This window comes from Leptonychotes weddellii, chromosome 8 (assembly GCF_054177405.1).
Source record: "Leptonychotes weddellii isolate Sample4059 chromosome 8, ASM5417740v2, whole genome shotgun sequence".
In the NCBI taxonomy this organism is placed as follows: domain Eukaryota; kingdom Metazoa; phylum Chordata; class Mammalia; order Carnivora; family Phocidae; genus Leptonychotes; species Leptonychotes weddellii.
This window is the reverse complement of record NC_138376.1, coordinates 11,583,817-11,611,597: the sequence shown is the minus strand read 5'-3', so window position 1 is coordinate 11,611,597 and position 27,781 is coordinate 11,583,817. Positions and strand designations below refer to the sequence as shown.

Below are 27,781 nucleotides of genomic sequence, written 5' to 3'. Positions count from 1 at the left end.
GAGTCTGCTTCTCCCTCTGACTCTCCTCCCTCTCATGTTCTCTGTCTCTCATTCTCTCTGTCTCAAATAAATGAATAAAATCTTTAAAAAAAAAAATAAAAAAATAAAAAAATAAAAAAATAAAAATTCACCAAATTCACTAAAAATTCACCTCACCAAGCTTTGGAAATTCATTGCCAAAATCAATAGTTCAAATGTAACACCGTTCTGGGCTGTGACTCTGAGAGTTTCCCTTGCGTCCTCTGATATTATTCCCTACCTATTAACTGAGAACTAACGGACTGTATTATGCCAAATCCAATTTGAATTACTGATTAGGAAAATGCCAAAAGTACTGGTAAATTTACTGAAGGTGTTTGAAAAGCACTTAAAGTCATACAGCTGGAATTTTTATGTATTTTAACCCCAAAAATCGACGGCTTGGCAGCACAAAGTAGACCCAAATGGATCTAATTCTATATGAGTGGCCTAATAACAGACTCTTATTTGAGGCTATTCTTGGATGACGATGACAAGTTTAATTAATTGATAGTACACAAGAAATACTACTATATTCTGTCTGACTAAAGTGTTTTTAATCAGCTTCCTACAGTGACCATCTTGAGGGAAAGATACTCAAATCTTAGAGATGGTTAAGAGACCCATTAAAATTAATTGTTAAAGGTTTATTAATGGATTTTTTTCTCCCTAGAAATATTATATAAAGGAAGAAATTCAGAGATCCTAAAACACCATACCAATTATTAGGGTGATGATTTGTGTCTCTTGGACCTTCTCTCCTTGGAGCATCCCAAGCATCTGGTGACAAGCCAAATGTCGCCCCAACTATAAGGAGTAGGATAAGCAGGTGCCTGCAGGGCCAGATGACGGGCTGGCGTCCCCCTGGTGGGGACCTCCCGAACGAGAGCTAAGTGACCTCACTTCATCCGGGTGCCCCCACCCAAGTCACGGTTTGATCCTCCAAGTCCCTCTGAGCACCCGGTCTTTGGGCACAGGGCATCCCCCTCTTCCCGAGCCTGAGTAGTGAAGGGGCCTGAGGAAGATGTACTAGCTTGTTTTAAGTGTGTCCTTGAAATGAGGAGGCTGGTGATAACCCGTCCTTCCTGATACAGAAAGGTCTAGACATTCAGAAAAAAAACCTAAATCAAATTTTCATCAGGTTCATTGGGGTTGATTGCTGGGCCCAGAAATTCTCCTAAACTTGAGGGGTTTCTTGCTAAAAACTCGTAATAGGAAAATACTGAAGCATACGTTTCCTTCTTACAGAAACCCAGCTAACGGCATCAGTTGGGAGCAGGGCAAAGGAAGGGGGTTCCCTGCCCACCCACATCCCCGAGGGTGGGGGCCGCTGGGGATGGGGGCCCCCAGGTAGCCCCTCATTTTGGCAGGGGCTCCAGGACAGGAGTACTGGCTCCTCTTCCTTCCCGGCAGGAAAGCTGCCTGAGAATTTCACCTGCCCTCCCCGGGACAGGCTTGGGGAATGGAGAAAAAGGGGTTTAAGGGAAGGGAGAACTGTTTTTAAGGGAAAAGCTGAAAGGAGCTTTCACCTCTGTTTTTGCTGACGGAGATGGGAGCCTGCCAGCAGGTGGGGATTCTGTGGGGCCTGCGGGCCCTGGGCAGGTTCATTCCCCCTGGAGCCTTGAGCACAGCAGGACCAGATGCCAGTGGTGGTTTTCAGTTACCCGCAGCCCGAGGATTTCCTCAGTATGGTTCCATTTAACGTTAAGGTACCAGTGAGAAAAATGAACCCCAGGAGCTGATGCTCACAGCAACAGACCAGTCTTTTTCTTCAGCCAAATTGAGACTAACCCCAAAATGACATGCTCCCCCTTTCAAAAAAAACAAAAAATGCTAGCTAGCTCCATGGATGGATGGCAAGAAGGAAGGAGGGAGGGAAAGACGGAGGGGAGGCAGGGACATGCACTTGGGTCAAGTTGTATTAATAGTGGGATTTGGGTCTCAAGGAATTTACTCTTCAGTATCTGGTTGCAAGTGGTATTTCTGCCAGAGATTAAAACGTGAGGCTACCAGCCCCTTCTGCCAGCCCACCATCCCCAGAAACCGGACTTTGGCCACAAAGATGATTTCCTCACCCTCTGAGGAGGGACCCCAGGTTCATGTGCCCCAAGAGCTACATCAGCCACCAGCCAGAGGCCCCTCTGGGCACCAAGGAGCCAGGGGCACGAGCCCGTGCCCACAGGGGAGCTTCCCGAAGTTGGTGCCCTCCTCGCTCCCTCCCTCGGAGCACTTGGGTGTAGCGCCCTATTGATTTGGAGAGCTGCTGTCTAGAGTCTCCGTGGGATTCAGGCATGAAAAATAGTCCCTGACCTTTAGATCTAACATTTCGTTTCCTGTTCCCTCCGGACTCGCTGCCGTCAAGTCTTTTAGTAAAATATCCAGATCATGATTTCTAGAAATAATCACTAGAAATTCCACGCTTAGCCTTGTTCTGGTCGTGGTGCACTTAGAAATTAAGTTTGTCCAGCACCCCGCAGTAAATCTTGCCAGTCCTAAGAAATACAAGGGATTTCGAGTGGGAGTCCTTATGTGGTGGGGAGAATGTGGAAACAGTGTTTGTATGTGCTTTCATGACAGCGCAAAAGCTCCCTGAAGTCGCATTTTAGAGAACAGGTTTTTGAGTCAGGACAGGCTGCCACTCTCGTTCACAGCAGCCCATAAAGCCTGGGGGACCTGTGCTTTCCGGCGACAGGCCCTCACTGCTGCCGGAAGGCCCGGTCCCGGGAAAGCCAGGGCGGCCTCAGCACAGACTGGAACCACTTTGACGGGGAGCTACCCGTTGTCCAGGCGAGTAGGCTCTGCTCTTACCTGGAGCCTCGCAGTCCCGGCTCCATTCTGCCCATTACCACCGGGCAGTCCTCTGTCTGCCGTCGGCCAGCTAGCAGCAAGCCGGGGCCCTCCGGAGCAGCCAGGAAACAGAGAACAGCCGGGTGCTTCGGATTCCCGTGTGTGTGTGTGTGTGTGTGTGTGTGTTGGGGGGGTGGTTTATAGGCCTTTGCGGTAAGGTGTGTGTGTGTGTGTGTGTGTGTGTGTGTGTGTGTGTGTGTGTGTTGGGGGGGTGGTTTATAGGCCTTTGCGGTAAGATTGTATCTGACTGCATTTTCTATTAATAGAAGTAAATAAGGTCCCAGGCTTAGAGGAAAAATTGCTTTTAAATAACATCAGTTAAACCTCAATGGACAGCCTCCTAAAGAAAGAGTGACGGCGTTGCTCCAGAAGAAGTCAACTTCGTGGCAGGAAATGCTAATAAAAACGACAGCCTTGTGCTGTTCAAGTACAAAGGAAGGGTGCTGGTGACTAGAACTAGGATGGGGAGGCGGTGAAGTCACTATGAACTCACCCCTCCCCGCAGACGCATCCCGTGGGCCTGTCCCCCACCCCCCGCCCCGCTTCCCTGGCACAAACTCAGCCTCGCTCTGCAAGTGTGGACTGGCTTTTCCTTTGAACTTCTTGAGGAGCAGCGTCCCCTCGGACCTCCTAGATCATTGCTGTACCCCTGAATTTGCATGTTTGCATATACACCTTTGTGTCTAAAACACCCCCCCCGACACACACACACACACACACGTGTAAGATGATTTACAAGTCCATCCTGCAGAGTGCACTCATTCTGACACATGGTTGTGGACTTACAAAACCGAGATGAGACACCAGCACGGTGTACGGGGCCGGTCACCCGCTGGGACAAGGGGCACAGGTGTGGGAAGACCCGCGCCCACGGAGTACGAGCTGCTTGTGAGGAGGCGCTGCCGTGTCGGTAAGGAAGAGACAGCCCGGCTGTCTGTCCGGATAAGCCGGTAGCGAGTTCCGGGGATGATAAAGCTCTGCGTCTCTCGGAGCCCTGCAGAAGGCGCAGGCCCAGGCGTCTGAAGCCCTAGCTCCCCAGCCGGGCCGCGTCCTGCACTCACTGTGGGATGTGTTGGTGGCCTCTCATCTTGCCCTGTAAGTGAGCAAACTGACCAGGCCGCCTGAACTTCTCTGGCTGACGGTCCGTCTCTCTCCTTCTCTGCAGCTCAGCCAAAGACCCACGGTGGAAGAACTTAGAGAAAGAAAGATCCTCATCCGTTTCAGCGACTACGTGGAGGTGGCTGATGCTCAGGACTACGACCGCAGGGCCGACAAGCCGTGGACCCGCCTCACCGCCGCCGACAAAGTAAGCAGGGGGGGGGGCGGGCTCATGCCTCAGTTTGGAGCCAGTAGCCAGAGCAGCATCAAAGCTGTGGTCGCAGTGTCCCTAAGGGGGTGCTGGGTGGCCGGGGCCTGCCTGCCCAGGGCGCTGCTTGCCCCACTCCCTCCCCCGGGGCTCACTGAACTGGCTCTGCGCTGCCGTAGAGAGGACACAAGACAGTCACGTAATATCATGCAACGTGCGGCAGGAGGAAAGGCGGCGAGGGAGGCTGGGCCCAGAGGAGCAGAAGAGCGCCCGGGTGGGCACAGAATGGTTCACGAGTGCTAGGCTCTGCGCTCTGCGCAGACTTTCAGGGAAGAAGACGCTGTCCTCAGCACCCGGGAGGAGTCACCCAACCCAAAAGAGACTGCGGGTATCATAACCTAATAGGAGAAACGGGACAGAGATCACAGAGACCGCAAAACCTGCCTCCCTTCACTAACCCCTCATCCATTTGGAAAACGAAGAATAATCGGAAGTTGAGTTCATTTTATAGGAAATGAGGCAAAAGATGGGAGGCAAAGATGCACCATTCTGGGGCATCTGGGTGGCTCGGTTGGTTGGGCATCTGATTCTTGATCGCAGCTCAGGTCTTGATCTCAGGGTCATGGGTTCAGGTCCCGCACTGGGCTCCCCGCTGGGAGAGAGACCTCATTCTTACGTGTCCACCGGACCATGTATCAAAATAACCTCTGCTTCGTAATCCTTTGTGACTCTAGTCCAGTCATCATGAGGGAATGGGAGAGCTTTAAAAAAAAAAGTCTAATGACTACACCCAATGTGCAAGTGACATTGGGGAGACACTGGGGGCCTTCTCTTGAAGAGGCCTGCCTTCACCCCATGAGTTCCCAGGGCCAGTGGCTTTCTTATAAGAACCACTTTTATAAGTGGCAAGGTCCTCTGCAGCGACACTCTGGCCCGACCAATCGCAGGGAGCGTGAACGCAGGGAAGCTGCTACACGTGGGTGGGAATGATGGGGTCAGAGGCCGACCGATGTTCCCGAAGTGCTTGCCACAGCGTGGGTCCACCACACAGGCCCTGATGAGTGGAAGCCTCTGCCCTCCTTTTAAACATAGCACTCCTCTCTTCCCTGTGCAGGCGTCTGTGGGGAGTGATCTTGGGGATGGTCCCAGCAGCCGCTAGGCGCGCGCGGACACACACATGCACACGTGCACACACCCGGCAGTTACGTCGCATAAACGGGAACAGAGGAAGGGGCCTTGGCCCTCTTGTTCCCGGGCAGGCTGCAGTGCACTGAGCTGAAGCCGAGGGAAGGTACAGTGTGTCCGCACACGCGCGTGCTCAAGTTGTGCATAGCAGCAGGGAGGGAACTGTAGTTCCGCATAGGCTGCCCCGCAGGAGGAACAGGAAGTGGTAACCGAGGCTGGTAAACAGGCACACTGGGCGCCTGCCTTCTCTAGGGGGGTGGGGGGGGCGCTGGTCCCACCTAAAGAATTTCAGCCCCCGGGGAAGAAGCGAGGTTGCCCCCAAGGCCAGACCTCTGTCCCACTGGCCCCTCTGCAGTCCTGCAGCGTGCTGCCTGGCCCTCCCGTGGGCCGCAGCTCCCCTCTGTGGCCAGTGCTGGAAGGAGGAGGCCGTTCCCACTCAGCCCATGTCCTTGATGATGACCTAGATCACCTCAGAGTCAACAGAGCTGTAACCGAGTAAGGGCTTTATAAATCAAAGGGGGCACTCACCCTTAATTCCCTTAATTTGGTTGAGGAGTTTGACCCACACCTTCTAGAAGGATCCATCTTGAGGCATCACCATGCTTGTGGCGAGCTCAGGTCATTTACCTAAGGGAGATGAAGGCAGCGCTCCGTGAAGACAGGAAGCCGAGGACACTTCGGACAGTTCGCCAGCTCTAGCCATTTGCATTTACATTTAGCAGGATGAGGATTCGTAGTAGGTGCTGGGTGATTTTTCTTTTTCCCCTCCCAGTGAAAGAGTTCATTTTCCGTACTTTGGCATCTGGCTTCGTCAAAGCAAATGGAAATAAAAGGCGAACTCCTTTCCCTCTTCCGCATACTCACGGGCTTCTCTTCATTCCAGGCTGCCATTCGAAAGGAGCTCAATGAATTTAAAAGCACCGAAATGGAAGTTCATGAATTGAGTAGACATTTAACAAGGTTAGTGTATCGAGGGGTTCTTTTCCCTCCCCCACCCCTCACACTGTAATATTTGCTTCCAGGAACTCTCCCATCTGCCGCCGGGTCGCAGGTGGTGTGGCAGGTGTGGAGCGGGGGGGGAGAAGGTGAAGGGTCAGCGTGAAGTTGCCCTGCGGGGAAGGAGCATCACAGCCCAGGCTAAGCGGGACCTTCTGAAAGCCTAGTTTTTAAATTATCCAAACGAAAGTTCTGATTAGTGCCAGACCACCAATAACACCAGAGTGGGTTTTTATGGAAACTTAGGCTGAGAAGAAAAGACCCTTGATGAGACTGAAGCACAGAGAGATTTAAGGGGCTGATAGAAGGTCATATGGCTAGCTAGCGACAGAGTCATCAACTCAATTCTTAGGACTCGTACTAAATGGTGACCATTTTAGAGAAACAGGATGTACCAGCTCTCTAGTGCTTGGACTCAGAGACACAGGCTGGGAGCTCTGCCTGGCTGCAGAGTCCAGGCTGAGAGCCAGCAGGGCCATCCAGTGGGGCCCCCAGGAGCTCCAGAGTAAACCGCTCCAGAATCAAAGGTGAACCCCGTGGGGCTCAAGGACTGGAGGAGAGCTGTCGGCATGTGCCTTTGGGTGGGGGTTTAACCAGATTCAGCCCGGCACTTGTCAGCAACGGGGCATCTGAGGACAGAAAGCTCGGACTGGGGAATCTGGCTCCTTTAATAGCCCCTCGGTCCTGATGTAATTATTTGTTTTCCTAGGTTTCACCGACCTTAACAGTCAAATTCCTCTTGAGTGCTATGCTGTCTTCAAAACATAAATTTATAAGAACCATAAGTGCTGGTATTTATTCACTTCCCCATTATGATGTAAATCTTCTGAACTGCCTTTTTTTAAAAAAGAAGAAGAAAAAAGGAAACGTGATCAGGATTCTCTTTGCGAAAATACGGGGGTCACCGCTCGGCGGTCAGAACCACTGGCACCACGCGGATACCGAGGACACCGGTGGGTCGGACGGAAGACTCCCTGGCGCTCGGAGCAGGCCCCGGCCTCTCCAGCCAGGCCCAGCAGGCCAACCTCCTTTAGGCTCATTTAGGCCCCAGCGAACCTCTTCCCCTAAAGTGTGTGTCACCTGGGTCCAAAGAAAGCCGAGGCTGTGGGTTTGGCCTGGAACGGACTGCAAAGCAAATGGTCGGGTGGGCCTTCTAGCCTTGACCAGACACACTGGCTGTAGGCGTCCGGCTCGGAGGAGGATGCTGAGAGGGAGCCCTATCCGCGGTTGCCCCTGTCCTTTCTCCCCCTTCAGCCGTCATCCATGCAGTGAACAAAAGGGAAGATGCTTTTCTCGGGGAGTCTGTGGTTGACTGTTGGTCCCAAGAGTGTGTAGGCTCCAGGTGTGGAAGGCCGGCGCAGAGCCCCTAGCCTGTCCCTGCAGACTGAGCTGAGCTGCCTTCTAGGGAGCTCCGGTTTAGAAGGGGAAAGCAGTCATCTGCTCAGTTCAAGTGAACTGACCCAGCTGTGTCACAAAAGCCAAATGTCATGGGTGATCTTACGCACACGGCCACTGCCGTGGTATTCCTATGGTATTCGTGCGTCTGAGTGTGAGGACCCTGGTGAGGACAGAAAGGCTGGGGTAAGAAACTGCTTGGCTGGTGTTCTTCGTTTTTCTCTGCGCACCCTGGGGCCGGTGACTGTGTGGCCTGGAAGTTAACAAACGGCCTCTGAGTATAGGACCCATGCATGCAAGCTAGAGCCCAGTCCCGAAAGACTGTCCAGCCACCGATGGACGGGCACTCCAGAACCACTTGATGGCCTTCTAGTCTCCTGTCTTTGCACTGAAGAGTTTCTGTGGGGGAGCTTCAGGGTTTGGCACAGGCCAGAATCGTGCAGACACCAGCCACGCCTGCCCACGCTGTACCTTCCCGCTCCTGTCTGGAGGGACTCCTTCCTCTCCCTCATGGTGCTGGCAAGCCTGGCTGGAGAGGTCTCGCTCTCTGTCCCATTCACTTGGGACCACAGGAAGGCAGTGCTCTTTTGACAGAGGGACACCAAGGATAGGACGTGCAGTGAGAGGGAGGACAGCCCCCAAACCCTAACAACGATCTTAATGAGGCCCGTCGCAGCTGCTTCTGTTTTCCTTCCTAACAGAGCTCGGAGGGCCCTCAGCCCCACAGCTCTGCCTGGCCTTCTGGAGCGGTCGCCCAGTTAGCGCCGTCTCTCCAGGCGGTGGCGCGCTCCCCTCCACACGTGCCCGAGAGTTGGATGCCAGATTGGCCTAGCACAGAGTGAGCCAGTGCCCAGCCCCGGCCGTGTGGGAAGCGTTACTCTGGGGACGCACACCCAGCGAGGAGCCATTTCATTTCTGGCCGGCACTGAGCCAGGAGCCGGGCCTGTTTTGGGGGGAGCTCAGGGCCGTCCTGGAGGTGGTGCCCACTCACCGTTGCCAAGCCGTCGTCCGCTCTCCTCGTCCCCCCCGGAGTGAGCGCGCCACTGCCCAGCCCCAGGAGGGGCACCACCGCTAGATCCTTTTCTCTGAATGTTGAGTCTGGATAGTTAACTGCCGCGGGAGGGTACTGTTCAGGGAAAACGTGGTCGGGCCTTCAGTGTGGCTGTAAACACAGTCTTCCCGAAAGGCTTACTGACGTTTGAATGTGCAAATGGTATGACGAAAGAGGTCGGGCTCTTTCGTTTGACTTCTCTGCGGCAGGCAGGTGTTCCAGGCAGGGTGCCTGCCCGGCCAGGGCTCGAGGCCGAGCTTCCTGTAACTCCCAGCTGGCCTCGTGCGGCTCCCAGGGCCCTGGCGTGATGGGCAGGCCTTCCCCGGGCCCAGGAGCGAGGCCTAAGGGAGCTCCTTCCCGGGCCTGGACTCCTCCTTCGAAGGCCAGTGGCTTCTCTGCTGGCTTCGGTTCTTGGGCCTCCGAGGCCCTGGGAACGTGACGCCCAAATCGATTTCCCTGCAGCCAGCCGGCAACCCAGGGATCTTGCCTGAAGTGCCCTGTTGTCGCAGTCCACTTTGAGCACGGAGGACAGGGAACACAATCTCCACTTCAATTCCTGCAGAGCACCCTTCTTGAGAAGTCAGTTGCAGGAATTAGGGGTGAACCTTCCATGCCCCTGAGATCTCCCCCACCATCAAGGTGGGCTACTTCAAGCCCAGTGCAGGGGGCTCAGCAACCTCAGTGGACCACAGGATGGGGGTCTCTGCTGTCTCTTTCCTTCTGTGAAATCTTGAGGTCTTGATAAAAATCTATCCAAATTTCTTTCTTTTTTGCTGTATTCTTAGGACAACTGGAAGATGTTACAAAGAAAGGTGAGATGGGCTAGGTGGTTTAAAATGCATCCCTTTTCTGAAAAAGCTGCAGTTCTCAAAGGTCTTGTGCAGATACATTCCCAATGGAGCCTTTTGTCATTTGGATTAGCGTGAGAGGAAAAATGTGAAATTTCTCAAATCGAACGGTTTCCCTCTCGAAATCAGACATTGCCCCACCCTGCCCCCCACCATCTCTGACGGAAGGGACTGCCATCGGCCTACTTGCTCTTTCAAAATTGCTGATCTATTCCTCTCCAAAGGCCCTCAAAGCCCTGTAAAACTTTTAAAACTTTAGCCTTTATGTCAAATTAGAGAAACCAAACAATGTGATGGTAGATGTGATAAAAACCTGAGTTTATTTTTCTCCCGCTTATGAACGTGTATTTATATTTGCCGAATGAATATCGTGGTGTGAGCTTCGATGAATGGGATGTCAGGCTTTCCCTGTGCACAGCGGTGGGTGGAGGTCACCTTAAATGACTTTTTCTTCCCATCTGTCTGTTAATCCCCAAACCAGTTGCTTTTTCCAGTTGCTTCCCGGGTGTCTGTACATAGTTTGTCTTTGTATAGGAGCGCTCTCCTGTGTTCTAATTTAACAGATGATGGCTGTATGAGGAAGACAATGTAAATAGAATACAAATTAAACTGGATCTCTATGGCCTAGGTTTTGTACATACAGAAACTGCATGGTATTTAAATTATTGTTTGTCTCTGATGATGTATGCAGTTTCTTTAAAAACAAACCAAAAAAAAAAAGTCTAAAAAAAAAAAAAAAACATTTCCTTGACTCGTGTTTTATCAACCGCTGAAAACAGTTCGGCTGAGGACAGGGTTTGGGAGGAGGGCAGGTCAGTTCATCAGCAGAGTTATGGAGACGGAAAACCACCTCATGTATCGGGTATTACTGGGGGCGGGGGGGGTGGTGGCTGCACATAAATTAGCTTCCTAGGACTTTCAAAGATGTAGCCCAAATGTCTGTCCTTGAATAATCTGGGAATAAGGAATATAACATGTAAAATCCCTCAGAGTCATCTCTCTAATATCAGATACCAGACAGCTCTGTAGAGCAGCAATGGGGTGTCACTGCCCCAAAGCAAAAGCCCCAAACAACTTTGCTTTTGGGTACTTACCTCTGTCTCCAGGAGAAGTCTTGAGTATTTGCCCTGTAAAGCTAAGAGCTTTATCACTTAACTTTCTGGTCCTAACTTGTCTTTTCAAAGGTTCTGGGGGAAGCAAGAGGGCCTTCAGTGCTTGCTGGCTGCATTTGAGGTGGGTGAAGTTACTGGACATCGTATGCTGGGCCCAGCAGTGGAAGCAGGTGGCTCTGAGGAAGAGGAGCCAACCACGGTCCTGCCCCCCTGCACCGTTCCTAGGAATCACGGTGGAGGTCTTAAAGCGCAGACGCCAACTCAGGAAGTCTGGGTGGGCCAGAGATTTCTGCATTTCTAGCTAGCTCTCAGGACGTGCTGATGGTGCTGGTCCAGGAATCCTGCTGCTGAGTAGCAAGGGCGTGGAAGAACGAAGGGAGCTGCTTGGCCTTCACCTGGGAGTCTCCAGCGGCCGCATGCTCTGCTTCTTTCTGTGCTGAGCCCCAACTGCGAACCCCCGCTGGATGTTAGCCTTCTGCAGCACGGCGTCGGGGTGCACACGCTCTCCCCTGTGCTGGCGGACGGGTTCCTGGAACAGGAGTGGTGACAGCAGAGAGGGCCAGTGGTGACAGAAAGGTTTTCAGGTTTCAGGCTGAGAGCTTTGCCCCCCATTCTGCCCTCTGCTCACCTCCAGAGCGCTCTGACTTCAATACGTCTCATCGGCAGAACAGGACTACAGTTAACCAAGGGAGTGAAAGACCTCTAAAGACAAGCTTTGGTAGCACCCCCAGTGGGCTCTGCCCTGCAAGAGGGAAGGAAGCTGACCATCATCCTGAGGGAGCCCTTTCTGAAGTAAACAAAGGTTATGGCTACACATTCCCAGTAGGTGGAGGCGGCCGGTGTGTCCATCCATTAGATCTGGTTTGTCAGCCTAGGACAGACAAGTGGTGGCCGTGTCACAACACGTAACTGAGCAATTTGGCCGAGTCACTCGCTTCTCTGGGCCTCAACTTTCTCATCTGGCAAATGGGAACACAGTTAGATATCCTGTGCTATCCGTTAGGGTATCAGCTTTCTAGGACTTGGGCTTATCTGAATTTTAAGACACTAAGCCCTTAGGAAAGAGTAAGCTTTAGAGAAGTCCTGCCAGAGCAGTCTCTTGGAGCACAGTTTGGATTCCTCTCCTTCAGACCATCCGCAGGTCTGACATGCATGCCTGCCACCCCTCCTTGCCTTCGGTTGGCCTCTTGCAGGGCTCGTTGGCGGTGGGAGCTGCCCCCTCTCCCTGCCTTCGTGGGGGCTCATCCTGAAGCTGCTAAGCTATCTACCCTATGCTGTCCTGCCTCCCCTTCCTCTGGGCAAAGCACCCTGGGGGGGGGGGCGGGGGGCGGGGAGGGGGCTTGTGGACCTTGAGCAGTGATGCTTAAGCACAGCCTGTTGTCTGTCCTCTACAACACCTCAACTCTGGGGGTGCATCAGTGATGTGCTTACACCTGATCATTAATCGAAAGGACAGGTTTGACACCAGAAACACTCCCTAGCTGGCTCTCTACAGGTCCTTAGCCCTCCCCTGGCCTCAGATGAACCACATATCTGTAGCTACAGCTCAGATCTATCCTGAGCTCCTGGCCTGGGTTTGCAAATGTCACAAAGCAGCAGTGCGGCATAGATGTTAGGAACATACGATGTTGCTGTAGCAGGACACCCTGGGACCTCCTGGCCCACCAGGTCACACCCTGTATGGAGCCCCCCAGTGGACCCCCCGGGCTGCACCTGCCTTGGCTAGGGCACCCCGCCTTGCAAAGCACTCTGAGACCCTTCAGACTACAGCCCACTGCAGCTCCAGCTGCTCGCCAGGGCACCCTTGACATGGAGCACCCCAGCACCCCCTGGTCTGTGCCCACCTTGGCTCCAGCTGTCCTGTCAGGGTGTCCCCTGCATGGAACACCATGGGACACCCCAGCTCATGCCCACTTCAGCTCAGGCCATTCCACCAGGGCAGCTCAAGCACTGTCCTGGGAACCCGCCCCCCCCCCCGCCAGCCCATGCCAACCACAGCTCTAGCCTGCCCAAGTCGGCAGGCGCGCACACACACACACAGTCTACACAGGGGATGACCATACACAAAACCATTCCTTCAAATTTAGGAGAAGTAGCTGCTCCCCCCCTAATTCATATAAACAAAGTCAAGCAAAATGAGAAGACAGCTTTTCCTCTAAGATCAGGAACAAGACAAGGATGCCCACTCTCACCACTTTTATTCAACACAGTACTAGAAGTCCTAGCCATAGCAGACAAGAAAGAAAAGGTATCTAAATAAGCATAACAATAAAGTCATCAATCACAGGAGAGCAAGAGAAGCAGAGAAGAACTACAAAAACATCCAGAAAACAACAAAATAGCAATAAATACATACCTATAAATAATTACTTTAAATGTAAATGGTCTACATGCTCCAATGAAGACACAGAATGGCAGAATGGATGAAAAAAACAAGACCAATCTATATGCTGCCTACACGAGACAACAGATCTAAAGACACACACAGACTGAAAGCAAAGGAACAGAAAAAGACATTCCACATAAATGGAAGCAGGGGAGGGGAGGGGAAGGCAGGTAGCAATACTTCTATAAGACAAAACAGACTTTAAAACAAAGACTGTAATGAGACAAAGAAGGGCATAATATAACGATAAAAGGATCAATCCAGAAAGAGGATATATAACAATTGTGAACATCTATGTACCCAACACTGGAGCACCTAAATACATAAAGCAAGTATTAACAAACAAAGAAATGGACAGTAATGCAATAATAGTAGAGGACTTTAACACCTCACTGACATTGATGGATAGATCATCCAGGTAGAAAATCAATAAGGGAAGAGTGTCTTTGAACAACACATGAGACCAGACTTAACAGATATATACAGAACATTCCATCCAAAACCAACAAAATACATATTTCTTTCAAATGTGCATGGAACATTCTCCAGGACGGATTACATGGTAGGTCACAAAACAAGTCCCAATAAATTTAAGAAGACTGAAATCATATCATGCGTCTTTTCCAACCACAGCAGTATGCAACTAGAAATTGATTACCAAAAAAAACTGGAAAAAACACAAACATGGAGGCTAAACAACATGCTACTAAATAACCAATGGGTCAATGAAGAAAGAGGAAATAAAATACATGGAGACAAATGAAAATGAAAACAACAGTCCACATCTTTGGGATGCAGTGAAAGCAGATCTAAGAGGGAAATTTATAGCAATATAGGCTTACCTCAAGAAACAAGAAAAATCTTCATCTAACCTTACACCTAAAGGAACTAGAAAAAAAACAAAACTCAAAGTTGGAAGAAAGGAAATAAGATCAGAGCAGAAATAAAGACTAAAAAAATAGAAAAGATCAAGGAGATCAAGAGCTGGTTCTTTGGAAAGATAAAATTGATAAACCTTTAGCCAGACACATCAAGAAAAAGAGAGAGGACCCAAATAAATCAGAAATGAAAAGAGAACAACCGACACTACACAAATACAAAGGTTTATAAGAGACTACTACAAAACATGATACTCCAACAAACTGGACAAGCTAGAAGAAATGGATAAATTCCTAGAAATATACAATCTTCCAAAACCAAATCAGGAAGAAATAGGAAATCTTAATAGAACAATTACTGGTAACAAAATTAAACTGTACTCAAAAAACTTCAAACAAAGCCCGGGACCAGATGGATTCACAAGTGAATTCTACAAAACATTTAAAGAATTAACATCTATTCTCTATTCGGAAAAAACAGAAGAGGAAGGAGGGGCACATTGGGTGACTCAGTCAGTTAAGCATCTGACTCTCGATCTCAGCTCAGGTCTTGATCTCAGGGTCATGAGTTTAAGCCCCATGTTGGGCTCCATGCTGGGCATGGAGCTTACTTAAAAAAGGAAAAAAACAAAAAACAAAAAAACAGAAGAGGAAGGAAAGCTTCCAAATACATTCTACAAGGCCAGGATCACCCTGATACCAAAACCAAAGACACTGTTTAAAAAACAAAACTATAGGCCAATTTCCCTGATGAACACAGATGCAAAAATCCTAAACAAAATATTAGCAAACCACATTCAGCAGTACATGAAAAAAATCATTCACCATGATCAAGTGGGATTTATTCGGGGGATAGGAGCATGGCTTAATATTTGTAAGTCAATCAATATGATATACCACATTAACAAAATAAAGGATAAAAATTACATGATCATCTCAATAGATGTAGAAAAAACATCTGACAAAATTCAACATCCATTCATGATAAAAACTCTAAACAAAGTGCATTCATTTAGAGAGAACATACTTCAATACAATAAAAGTCATATATGACAAACCCACAGCTAACATCATACACAATGGTGAAAAACAGCTTTTCCTCTAAGATCAGGAACGAGACAAGGATGCCCACTCTCACCACTTTTATTCAACACAGTACTAGAAGTCCTAGCCATAGCAGACAAGAAATAAAAGGTATCCAAATTAATAAGGAAGAAATAAAACTGTCACTATTTGCAGATTATATACTATACACAGAAAACCCTAAAGACTCTACCAAAAACTATTAGAAATAATAATTCAGTAAAATTGCAGGATACAAAATTAATAAACAGAAATTTGTTGTCTTTCTACATACACTAATAATGAAGTGGCAGAAATTTAAAATTCCACTGGGGTACCTGGGTGGCTCAGTTAAGTGTCTGACTCTTGATTTCAGCTCAGGTCATGATTTCAGGGTCATGGGTTCGAGCCCCGCATCAGCCTTCACTCTCAGTGTGGAGTCTGCTCCAGATTCTCTCTCTCCCTCTGCCCCTCTGCTTATGCTCGCTAATGCTCTCTCTCTTTAATAAATGGTGCTGGGAAAAGTAGACATCTGCAAAACAATGAAACTAGATCACTTTCTTATACACCATACACAAAAATAAACTCAAAATGGATTAAAGACCTAAATGCAAGGCCTGAAACCATAAAACTCCTAGGAGAAAACACAGGCAGTAATCTCTGACATCAGCCTAGCAACATTTTCATAGATGGTCTTCTTGGGCAAAAGAAACAAAAGCAAACATAAACTATTGGGACTGTACCAAAATATGAAGTTTTTGCAGAGCAAAGAAAAGCAACCTACTGAATGGGAGAAGATACGAGCAAATGATAAATCCAATAAGGGGTTGATATCCAAAATATATAAAGAACTTACATAACACCAAAAAGATCTTACTAAAAAATAAGCAGAGAAGGGGCGCCTGGGTGGCTCAGTCGTTAAGCGTCTGCCTTTGGCTCGGGTCATGATCCGGGGTCCTGGGATCGAGCCCCGCATCGGGCTCCCTGCTCCCCGGGAAGCCTGCTTCTCCCTCTCCCACACCCCCTGCTTGTGTTCCCTCTCTCGCTGTGTCTCTCTCTCTGTCAAATAAATAAATAAATCTTTAAAAAAATAAAAATAAGCAGAGGAAAAAAAATAAGCAGGGGGGGGTTGCCTGGGTGGCTTTGTCGGTTAAGCATCCAGCTCTTGATTTCAGCTCAGGTCATGATCTTAGGGTCCTGGGATACAGCCCCATGTCAGGCTCCCTGCTCAGTATGGAGTCTGCTTGAGATTCTCTCTCTCCCTCTCCCTCTGCCCCTCCCCACACTTGCTCTCTAATAAATAAATCTTAAAAAAAAAAAAAAAAACAAGCAAAGGATCTGAATAGACATTTTTCCAAAGAAGACATCGAATGTCCAACAGACACATGAGAAAATGCTCCACATCAATAATCATCAGGAAACAGAAATCAAAACCACAATGAGCTATCACCTCGCACTTGTCAGAATGGCTAGTATCAAAAACACAAGAAACAAGTGTTGGTGAAGATGTGGAGAAAATGGAACCCTCATGCATTGTTGGTGGGAATGTAAATTGGTGCAGCCACTGTGGAAAACGTATGGAGGCTTCTCAAAACTTAAAAAAAAAATAGAACTACTGTATGATCCAGTAATTCCACTACTGGGTGGAAATGAAAACACTAGTTCCAAAAGATACACGCACACCTGTGTTTATTGCAGCATTTACAACAGCCAAGGTATGGAAGCAACCCAAGTGTCCACTGCTAGATGGCTGGATAAGGAAAATGTGGTGTGTATATATATACAGTGGAATAGTAATCATAAAAAAGAATGAGATCTTGCCATTTGCAACAATATGGATGGCCCCAGAGAGTATTATGCTAAGTGAAATAAGTCTGACGGAGAAAGACAAACACCGTATGATTTCACTTACATGTGGAATCTAAAAAACAAAACAAACGGACAAAAGCAGAAACAGACCCATGAATACAGAGAACACACTGATGTTTGCCAGAGGGCATGGGGGAGTGGGCAAATAGGTGAAGGGGAGTGGGGGGCATAAGCTTCCAGTTATGGAATGAGTAAGTCACCCGGATGAAAGGTACAGCACGGGGAATACAGTCAATGGTACTATGATGGTCGGGAGCTACCAGTGGTGAGCACAGCAAAACATACAGACTTATCCAGTCACTATGTCGTACACCTGAAACTAATGCAACATTGTGTGTTGACTATACTTCAGTAAAAAAGAAAGGAGAAAAAAACAACATGGTTCGGAGCCCAGAAGCTCGGGGGTCCAACTGTGGCGCTACCTGTTCCTAGCTGTGTCAGGCAAGTTACTTACACTGTGCTGGGCAAGTTACACTGTGCCTCAGCTTTCCCATCTGTAAAATGGACAGAAAGGCCCCTATTTTATAGGGCTCTTAGGGGGGTTAAATAAAACACGTGTAAGGTGCTTAGAACACTGCCTGACATATAGTCAGGTCTTACCAAATGTAGCTGGCATGCTTGACACAGGTCTCACAGCCCCACAAACTCAGTTAAGTCCCAGACTTTTGTTTTCATATTTTCAAACCCTGCCCCTCTGCCCCAATCCTGCTTCTCCCCTTCCTTCCTTTTCCAGTGAACGTCATCACCCAGAAGTCACTTTCTCTTTTCCACTTCCAGCTGATCATCAATACCTGCCAATTAGTTCTAGATGCTACTCCACTGCTCTTTAATTAAGGCCCTCACCTCTTGCCTGGATGATCACAGTCATGCTCTCCTTGCCTGTACCTCTTCTGGTCCGAAGTCCTCTATCCAAACACAGACCTGCTCGCACCCCATCCCTCTCCTGCCTGACGCCTGCCGGCCCCCCTGCCCTACTGGTGAGATCCCAATCTCCATTGCACCGGCCTCTGTGCTGGTGTGGCCCACCTCCTGCCTCGTCCTCCTGCCGAGAGGCCCCAGAGCAGGGCCCTGGGGCGAGTGGGGCCCTGGAGCCCAGCAAGGGGGCTGGTGATGGCACCATGTTGCGGTGATCACCTCAGGGACAACAAAGGGGCTTTGGGGACTGAGCACCTAAGCTTCCTTGAACGGAGTCCATGAGAGGCCTCGCTTGGGTGACCCTGGACTCTAGTGAGGAGCCAGAGCACTCATGCGTGCAAAAACAAAAGAGTATGAACAGAGAGTTGTGCTCTGTGGTACCTGACATGTGGCCCCCAACTTCTAACAGAGGCTGTGTGAGCACTTCATTCCTGTTAATACCACCACGCGCAGCTCCCAGATAGGACACGCTGACTACATACTGGGGGCTGTGCTACGCCATTGTCATGGAGGATTTTATTTATTCCTTACAACTCCTGGCAGCTTCCAAACTGGGTCTGGCTCTAAAGCCTCGCTCTTAACCTCGCGACTGGGTCAGCGCACGCACTGCTTCCCCGCCGCTCTCTCGGACTCTTTTGCTCAGCTGCCGTCCATTTCTCCCACTGGCCTGCCTGTCTTAAGTGATCATGTCATCTTCTGACACCGAGGACCACGGATCAGGAAAGACACCCAGGTCTCTCCACGCCCTCCAGGTAGCGCCCGGCCCGTCTGTGGCTCCCGCCCGCGGCGCCTTACCCCACCAACCGGGAGCCAGTCGGCCCGTATTTATGACTTCCTGCAAGGGAACTCAGGTTGCGCCAGGCGCTGGCACGGCTCGGTCCCACCTGGGGCTGTGGCGAAGGCAGGAAGAGAACAGCACACTGCCTAAAGCCAGAGAGGAAGAACACGTCTGACACTGAATCAATCGTGGGCACACAACCAGTCCCTTTCCCAAATGCTAGGATTTGGTAAAAGGGGGTTCTGCTCATTATGTGCAATCAAAAAAAAAAAAAAAATCCTCCTTATTTCAACAGAAGAGGCCATGATCTTCCAGATTTCCATGGGGCAACACCCCTGATGAAGGCAAAGAGCCTTTTTTAAAGTGAATTAATGAATTTGTTTGCAGAAGAGACAGGAAGAATAAACCACGAAAGCACAATTTAACGGATTCATCTAAGCTTGGACAAACCAGTTAAGATGCATGCTATCCTGAGCTGGAATTCCACACGCGGTTTTCTCTTCTCCTCCGGCAGCAGATCAAGACTGTACCTTGTCATCTTGGAGGCTCTGTGTCTCCTACATGGTGACATCATGGCCGTTGTTGTTCCTTTAGTAAAAAAAAGAAAAACAAAAAAAACAAAAAGGAGAAGACAGACTGGGAGGGAGGGAGGAAGATTCAGTCTGTTCCTTAATCACCAACACGGAGTGGGATGGTTGCCACTGACACCTCGTTCAAGGGGGGTTTTGAGGGTCCACGGGAGGCTATGTCTTTACAAAGCCCGTGATTTCACAGCCCCCTCCCAGAAGAGGGCATGCGAGTTTCTTCAGCTAAGCAAGTAAAAATACTTCACACGTCGGTGAAGCCTATTATCTCAGAAAGTCTCCCCCATGAAGAGAATCGGGGTAAAGAGCATTTATCCCACCATCCCAGTGGGCAATGCGTGTGCAAGAGCTGGGGCTTTTCGCCTTCACACCTGAGCCTCCCAGAAGGAGAGCCCCAGCCAAGACACCGGCTCTACAAGGCCCTGTGGTTAAAACGGCAAAACTATCACCAGCCGGGAAATTGAACTTATTCACATTCTGTGCTGCCTTGTTGGGGGTGGGGGGGGATTTTCCAAGCTACCATTAAAATGCTCATGGTCATCCCCAGCAGCCCCCAGGCTCACCCCGGTGCAGAACACCCACCCACCCGTGGCACAAGAGCCTCTTGCTGCCAGTTAACTCTCTTGGGTTTTCCTCGATCCACTCTCACAGACTCAGTTACCACAGCCCCAAAGCAGGCAAGATAAAGCCCTATGCTGTCCTCCCTTCTTCCTAGAAAAGCACCCGCGTTCCCCACGCTTGTGTGGAGGTGGACAGCTGCTTCTGAGGAAGGGAACTTGGGACTGTCGCTGTGTACTGCATACCCTCTTGCCCCGCTGCCTTCTACCCCCACACTTGTCCCTCTTCCATTCAAAACCCCAGTTACAGGGGCGCCTGGCTGGCTCAGTCACTAGAGCATGTGACTCTTGATCTCGGGGTCTGAGTTCAAGCTCCATGTTGGGTGTAGAGATGACTTAGGTAAAACTTTAAAAAAAAGGGGGGGGGGACTTTAAAGTACATACAGTACTGGTTAACTTGGGTCTTGCCTGAACAAGGAAACTTACCTATGTGTAATGTGTTTACTCGGACAAACCTACTTCAATTATATCACAACTGAAAATCTAGGAACAGACCACAATAAGGAAATGTGGGCATCTTTCAGACCATCTAGCAGCTGGTCAGAAAAACGGAGCCCCATGGGGCCGAGCAGTGAGCAGTTCCTATTTCAGGCCTCTGCCATTCACCCCCCCGCCCCCACCCCCACCCCAGCACCCCCAGGCTGGGAGATAAGCACGCTTCTTGATAGTTTTAGTTCATCGTAAAGACATGGTTTTGCCCTCCAGGAACCAGCTAGCTCTGCATGAGTGAATACAGTGCAGGTGCAGAACATAAGTCACTGAAGTGGGAAAGAGGGGAAGGACAGAGAGAGATGGCTTTGGGTTTGGACGGCTGTGGAGAGAAATTTGAAGCCAAAAAGAAAAGGTCTTTGATTTGGACAGAAAAGGTGTGGGCCGTTCTGCTGTGCTGGAAAATATTTCACCGTAGGCTCCTGTCAACAGGAGAGCACAGACCCTGATGGGTGACCCCTGGTCCATCCCAATGGCTTGGCACAAGCAGCCGGGTAGCAGCATCTGCGTTTCAACAGCAACCCGACGAGGGGAATGGAGATGCTGCCTGAGCCTCCTCCCAGGCCTCCACTCAGAGCTCGCGAGACGGTGCAGGGAAGACGCAGGGCACGTTTCTCAAGGCCCAGTGGAGCACAGTTTGGGTCCCACCCCTTCCTCTGAACAAAATCACCCTCACAGGGGCACTCAGTCCAACCCCTTCTGGTTAGGGCACAGGCAGCAGAGCTCTGCTGCCCGTGGCACACCCCGGTGGGCAACCCTAAAGGAAGCCTTGGATGGTGTACCCCTGGCTCCACCTAAGCTTCAGCCCTGCATCCCGTCACTGCTCACATCGGCACTGGTCACTGCTGCCAGGTTGACCTTCGTGTCCTCACACCATCATCCTGAGACCACCTCAACACCAGCTGCCATGAGTTCTGCACCCCAGCACTGCGCGGGACCCTTTCAGCTCCCATCCCCATTTTACAGGCAAGGAGACTGCTGCTTAAAAGGACTAGGATCACGCAGCTAGGGAATGGCAGAGCCTAGCTGGGAACCCCGGGCTTCTAGCTCTCAACCCAGTTCCCATGCCCCTACACTGACCAGCGAATGCCACAGAGGGCGCTCAGAAAGATGTCTAGGACACCTATTCAAACCTGTGTCTACGCTGCTGAACTGCATCTGCTCTGATAGCGTCAGCACTGCGTTCAGCAGCCTTCACATAGCAGGAAACCCAAACAGTGGCCAAAACAACTGTTTCTGTAAAGGAAGTCTGGAGCTAAGCAAGGAAAAGCTGTGACATCATCAGTGTGCCGCAACTCCATTTTTCTGCCCCACCATCCTTATCATGTGGTTTCCATCCTCATGGTTGCCTCATGTCCCAAGATGGCTGCTGGAGTCCCAGGCATTATGTATGTGTTCCAGGCAGGAAGTTAAGAGGAATGTTTACCTACCCACTGAGTAAATTCTCTTTAAAGACCTTTTCTTGAAGTCCTACCTAATGACCCTGCCTTCCATCTTATTGGCCACCCCTTTGCCCAAGAGGTTGGTAAATAAAGTTTTATTAATACACTCCCACCTCAAATAAAACTGAGGTCTGGTTAGTAAGGAAGGAAAGAATGGATATGGCTGGTTAGCTGCCACAGAAGTATCCTTGGTAATGAGCTGACTTGTGATAAGATTATAGTGAAAGCACTTCCAGTGACCCAGGGGAGAGAGAACAATTAATTCATAGAGAACATCCGCGTCTCAATACTGAGATTGAATTCAGGTTCTGATGAATTGCTTTATAAACTTCCAGCAATATCCCACCATCACCTAGAAATGAAGTCAGACTAATTATTAAATAAATTACAAAATAAAACGGTGCAGGCAGGTGGCATTGTCTGCAGCGTATTTCTTTGGCAGTCAGGGTGAAGCCCTGTACTAGATGAAATCCATGTTCCCTAAATCCTTGCGACTCAAACTGTGGTCCCCAAGGACCAGAAGCATTGGCATCACCAGGGAGCATATGAGAAATTCAGAACTTCAGCCCCCTACCCCAGAACTAAACCAGAATCTGCATTTTAACAAAGGCGCCAGGGGATTCCCATGCACATTAAAGTTTAAGAAGCCTCGTTCAAAAGGCATGATTTAAAGAACCTCTAATGGGTCCATAATCTCCTAAAAGCCTCATCTCAGGAAGCAGCCTCCTCTAAGACTTTTCATCTTTAGGAAGACTGAAAATTACAAGGCCACCTCCCTGAGAAAAACATACATTTAAACCATTATCACTTGTGATACAATAATACCTAATGTTTATTGAGAGCTTAGTCTGTGCCAGGCACTGATCTGAGGGCCGTGCGTATCTTTCTGCCTTTAATCCTAACAATTCTGTGAGGTGGCTACTATTACCATCACCGTTCCCATTTTACTGATGAAGACTGAGTGCCACGTTACCCAGCCAGAAAGCATCAGCAGGGGCACAGGTGGACAATGTTTTATCCAGGTGAAGGGATCTTAAGCGTCGGAGAACAGACAGGGGCAGTGTTTCAGGATGAGGCGGTAGCTTGGTGAAGTACACTCCAGCCAGGAGGCTGCTAGGCCACCTGCGGTGACCTCGTATAGCCCCTGGAGCCCTGGAACCTCACCTCTCTTACCTGCGTCCCAGGGGAGGAGGGGGGCGGTGTGGAGCCAGACGGCTTGCAAGCTCTCATCCAGCTCCCACATTCCTCAGGTCTAGGTGTGCCTGCCCTGTGATCTTGAAATCAGTTGGCCCTAGCGGCCGCAAACCCCCACTAACTTTCTGCAGCTTCACCCAACTGCCGCCACGTCTGGCCGCAGCCCAGCTCCGTCCAGAGACCCAGATGTGGGACACCCCAGGGGGACTGGACCCCCTCCCAAGCAGTCAGAGGCAAATAAACACAGCTGCTGCCAGCCACCCTCACCCAGCGCTCCCACTCGACTCAGGTCGGGGGAAGGGGCTGGGTGAAGCCGATTTTCTGCACAGTTCCAGAATAAATCAGACTTGATACGCAATGTCCACAAACTCCTAGCCAAAGGAGACAGGGTTTGCCAAAGCTCCTAATGGGGTATTCCCACTCTGCCCACCCCATCTGAAAGGGCTGGCTGTCCCACCCTTCAACTGGTTGACAGAAGCCGGAAATAAGGGGTGAAGGAAAAGCCACTCAGACTTAGTTCAAGGCAGAAGGCGCCTGGTGCCCCTCCTGGCACCTTTGCAGGGTACATATCCAGCTAACAGATTTGCTAAATGGAGTGGAAAGCTTTTCAGAGTGTCCTCTCAGTTCAGAGTGGACCCCATAACAACATCCCTCCCTCACCACCCCGACACGGCCAGAAGCCATGTGTCTGCCGTAGGAGCCCTCCATTGCCACGGCTAGGGCCGACCGGTCTACGGCCAGCACCGGAGCCCAGCTGGACCACAGCCTCTCTCTCTCAGTCTGACAAACTGGAACCAAGAGACCATCTCCAGAGGCTGGACCCATGACAAACCAGCTGAGGATCTTAGAGTGAGGCATCTTCTACCCGAGCAATCTGCACAGCTGGGAGAGAGAACACAGCAGACACACAGCGTAGGTCAGAGTCCAAGAGCCCAGGCTCTCGTTAGTCCCGTCCCAGAGCTAGCCAGTCCTGAGCCCCCTGGGTCCTGAGCCTCACCCTGTATCCTAGAATAAAGGTCTCCTGTAAGTAAGCTAGCTCCAGACAATTCCATTACTTGTCACCACGGAAGTCTTAACACTGAGGCGGGCATGCATGGTACTCAGACTCATGTCCATGGCGAGACGAAGCCGGCTGAGATGTGCTTTGGCTCTGAGGGAAAGAAAAGAGAATGAGACACATCTCTACCCTCAAGGAGCTCATGGGCTAGTGTGGGACCTCAGCCAACGTATTAAATGTGGTGAAAAGAACACAGAGTACCGGGAAGGAAACAAGCCTGAGGCAACAGGAAAGGGGCAGACAGCCAGGAGAGCTTCCTGGAGGAGGGGCTGCTTGAGCTGAACTTCAGAGATGGAGGGGGGAGAGGACGTTCCTGGCAAAGATGAGCACAAGCCCAGAGAAGGGTGGGCTGGCATGGTTTGGGGGAGAAAACCTGCATGAGGAGCTGTACTAGATGAGGCGGGAAGCAAGGAAAGGGAACAAGACACAGGCCTCCAGAGGCTTGCAATTTAGAGGAAAACCACATGGAAAGTTTAGAAAAAGTCCAAGACCAGCAAACAAGAGCCTTCCAAACAATTATCACGAAATGAGTGGTAGCTGCAGCAGGACAGAGGCTGAGAGGAAGGAGAACCCCCTTTCAGCTTGGCAGTTCAGGCAGAGGGAGTTAGGCCTCGAAGCGCAGTGCTGATTCAAACAGGCAGCGCCTGGCTGCCTGGCTGCGTCCTTGCGAACAATGCTATCAAAAACGTTCGATGTTATAGAGAGCTCCAGATTTCCTAAACCGCTTTCTCATTCGCCAGCACTCTGCGGGGTAAGGAATGTAACAGAATCGCCGCTGTTTGATGGTAGGGAAGCAAACACAGACTGAGTGAGCCCCCCAGGGTCACGGAACTAGTGAGTGGGGCAAAAGCTCAGGCCCTCCTCCCGCACCCCAACCCTCCCCACAAACAAGGGAACAAGCAGCACACGTCAGAGTAATCCTAACCCTGCTCTGAAGCTCCTGGGCCAACCCACGTTACCTTCTCCTTTGTGGGCAGCTCAGAGGAGTTGAGAGGTACCCTTTAAGACGGAGAGAACACAGTACGTCCTTGTTTAATTTAGTATTTGTCTTCCCCACATGATTGCAAGCTCTAAGAGGGCAGCCACCATAGGACTTGTTCAGCATTAAGCTCAGTACCTGGTCCATAATTAGGAGTGTGTTCAAGCTGATTTCACGACGGAATGAGAATGACTAAGAGAGCGAATGAACCAAACAGAAAGGAAGAGGAGAAATGGGAGGCGGGGGACAGAGGCTCCCCATGGCGGTGAGCGCAGCCTTCTCACATGTGGAAGTGAGCTGTCCAAAGCTCTCCTCCTCCTTGCTGCCTCCCTTCCAAACCTTCAGGGCATCAGTGCAGAGGGCAGGCAGGGGTGGGAGAAGAGAGATGCCAAAACTACAAACGGCAGGGTGCTCTTTGCTAACTCTGCAGGAACAGGAGGGTCAGAGGCTAGTGTGCGCGTGGTCCCCGGTGAGACTGTGCACAAGTTCTTGGTAAAAGACACAGTCGTACCTACGTTTTAGGTGTGATCTTGAGGTGTGAACACTAAGCACCTACTGTGATGTTCTATTTGGAGTTCTGCTCAGTCAGGACAAGTTTCTGGAAGGATCTTTCCCATGTTCTCCTTGGATCACATTCTCCAGCTTCCCCCTGTGGTTGCCCTACAGTAAAACCCACTCCCAGGAGGGAGGTGAGGCACTGTCACCTCACCTGGCAACTAACTGTCCACTTACTTTTTAGCCTCCACAACAAAAGGCTGAAAAGAAACCAAAAAAGACAGGGAAGAACCAGTCAGGAAAGCAGTAAAAAGGACGGCCCCCCCACCCCATCCTGTGGTCCTCCAGGAAAATTCCGAGCTCCCTCCTGTTCTCATCACCCCTCTTCCTACACAGCCCCTCCCTCCCAAACTGGCACCAACACTGGGTAAGCAACAGCTGACCTAGAGAGGTGTGGCTGGTGCCAAGAACCACAAGCAGTTCATCTGGCACGGAGTCTAAAGGAGAAATAGCTCTTTGTTTCATCCACCAGAGAGACGACCACCAACTCCTGCCACAAAAATTCCCACACTCCCCTCTCTGTCAAGGCAGGGAGACATGTCCTCTGGCCCTTCCAAACCCAGAACATCCAGCTGAAGGCAAAAGCTGCTTATCCCACGTGACCTCCGGCAGATGTGGACGGCAGAGCCAGCCACCGTGCCAGCTACCCAGCCCCCCCCAAAGGCTGCCCCTGGCTGAAGTCTGGACTCGTCTCCTGCTTGAAATCTCACACGACCAGGAAAGAGGCTCTATTTTTACCCTCCTCACCCTCACAGACTTCCCTCCAGAGTCTTCACTCTTAGGGAGAAAAAAAAATAAATCCCCATACTGAGGAAGTGATGACCACACGACAGGGAACGGGTCAGAGCGAGGGAGGGAGGGATTCTTAAGTAATTCAAGACAGGGCAGGCATACGCCTCACACTCACAGCCAGAGAGGATGGAGGCCTTCAGGGCTCTTCCTCCACATCATGGGATTTGAGGCCTGCCCCATGATTTTCAGGCAAACTTTCCATTAACCAAAAAAAGCACTTCATTCTAATGAACCCTGACCCATTTGCTGAAGTAACCTCAGGCACACCCCCACAAGCCTGTGTGCATGCAATCCGTCCATCTGTTATGAGGCAGAAGCCACACACACCTCATCCTTCCCGGGCTCTCAGTAGCTCCTAAGTGAGCAGATTTGGAGCTTTTTCATCATGTTTATGAACACACTGTAAAAAATGAATGAATGAATGAATGAGCTAATGTTTAAAAAAAAGACAACACTGTGCCTGGGAAGGACTAAAACTAAATTTAATAATGTTAAATCCCAGTTTTCCAAGGGAGAGGGAGAGCCCCACAGATTAGCCCTAACAGTTTCAGCTGTAACAAAAACCCTGGACTGTAACACCGAGGGGAAATTCTGCAGTATCCTGACAAAATGTTTTGAATCATGGGACTATGGGGGTATTTTCATCAGGAGCTGTGCTTCTCACCAAAGGCAGTGGGCAGAAACAATTTCAAAATATTGAGGCTCTCAGCAAAACAAAATTCTGATATCAAAATGAAATTGGATCCTCACCTATTCTGCTACTGTCCTCATAGGGGTCCTTAAAAAACCCTTCTGCTGAGATGGAGCTATTTGGTTGTCTAAGAAAACTCTTGATGGTGTCACACTGACTCACTTTAAGAGAAAATCCCCACCCGAGTCCTTCACCAGAAAGGTCTGACCAACCTGGGTTTGGCAGAATACTTCTGTTCCAATCCCTTCGTAGGACAGTAAGAGTCTTCCCTTCAGCTCCTCTGCACCCTCCCCAAAGTTGTGAAGAGGCATGTGTCAGCCCCCTAGGCTTCCTCCTGCCCAAGCATCCCAGGTGCCCCCTGCCCCCCTCTGCCTCCCACACTCGCTCTATGACATGCCAGTCTTCTCCCAGAATTCAGGAGTAAGCACGAGCACATTCCTTGAAACTATCCTCTTGTTGAGAGGTTGCTAATTCTTCCTTTCCTCTTTCTCTGGAGTTGAGATTTACTATCACTTGACTTTATAATCTGTATTTTACTAAAAAGCTGTACTGATGATACATAGCTCATAAATTAAATAGAAGTAAAATTATTTTTGTTTTAGGACTTCTCTGTGAATTTCCCATATCCCCCAAGATCACCAAACACCAGACAACTGGAGCAGGAATTCCTTCTTATGTGTTTTCTGTCTCCAACTGGCTGCAAAGTCCTTCAGGGGCAGAGCCAATCACTGAATA

The 27,781-nt window shown here is 50.0% G+C and overlaps 2 long non-coding RNA genes across 2 annotated transcripts; one reads left to right on the top strand and one right to left on the bottom strand.

Annotated features, from left to right (window-relative positions):
• The first annotated feature begins 4,005 nt into the window (after nucleotides 1–4,005).
• Nucleotides 4,006–7,137, top strand: LOC102731761 (uncharacterized). Its single transcript, XR_014147514.1, has 3 exons — nucleotides 4,006–4,171; nucleotides 6,240–6,316; nucleotides 7,062–7,137. It is a non-coding gene; the product is annotated as an uncharacterized LOC102731761 (long non-coding RNA).
• Nucleotides 7,138–9,947: 2,810 nt separating this feature from the next.
• On the bottom strand, nucleotides 9,948–26,696 carry LOC115938512 (uncharacterized). Its single transcript, XR_014147515.1, has 3 exons — nucleotides 26,683–26,696; nucleotides 10,741–25,763; nucleotides 9,948–10,216 (listed from the first exon to the last, which is right to left on the bottom strand). It is a non-coding gene; the product is annotated as an uncharacterized LOC115938512 (long non-coding RNA).
• Nucleotides 26,697–27,781: the final 1,085 nt, after the last annotated feature.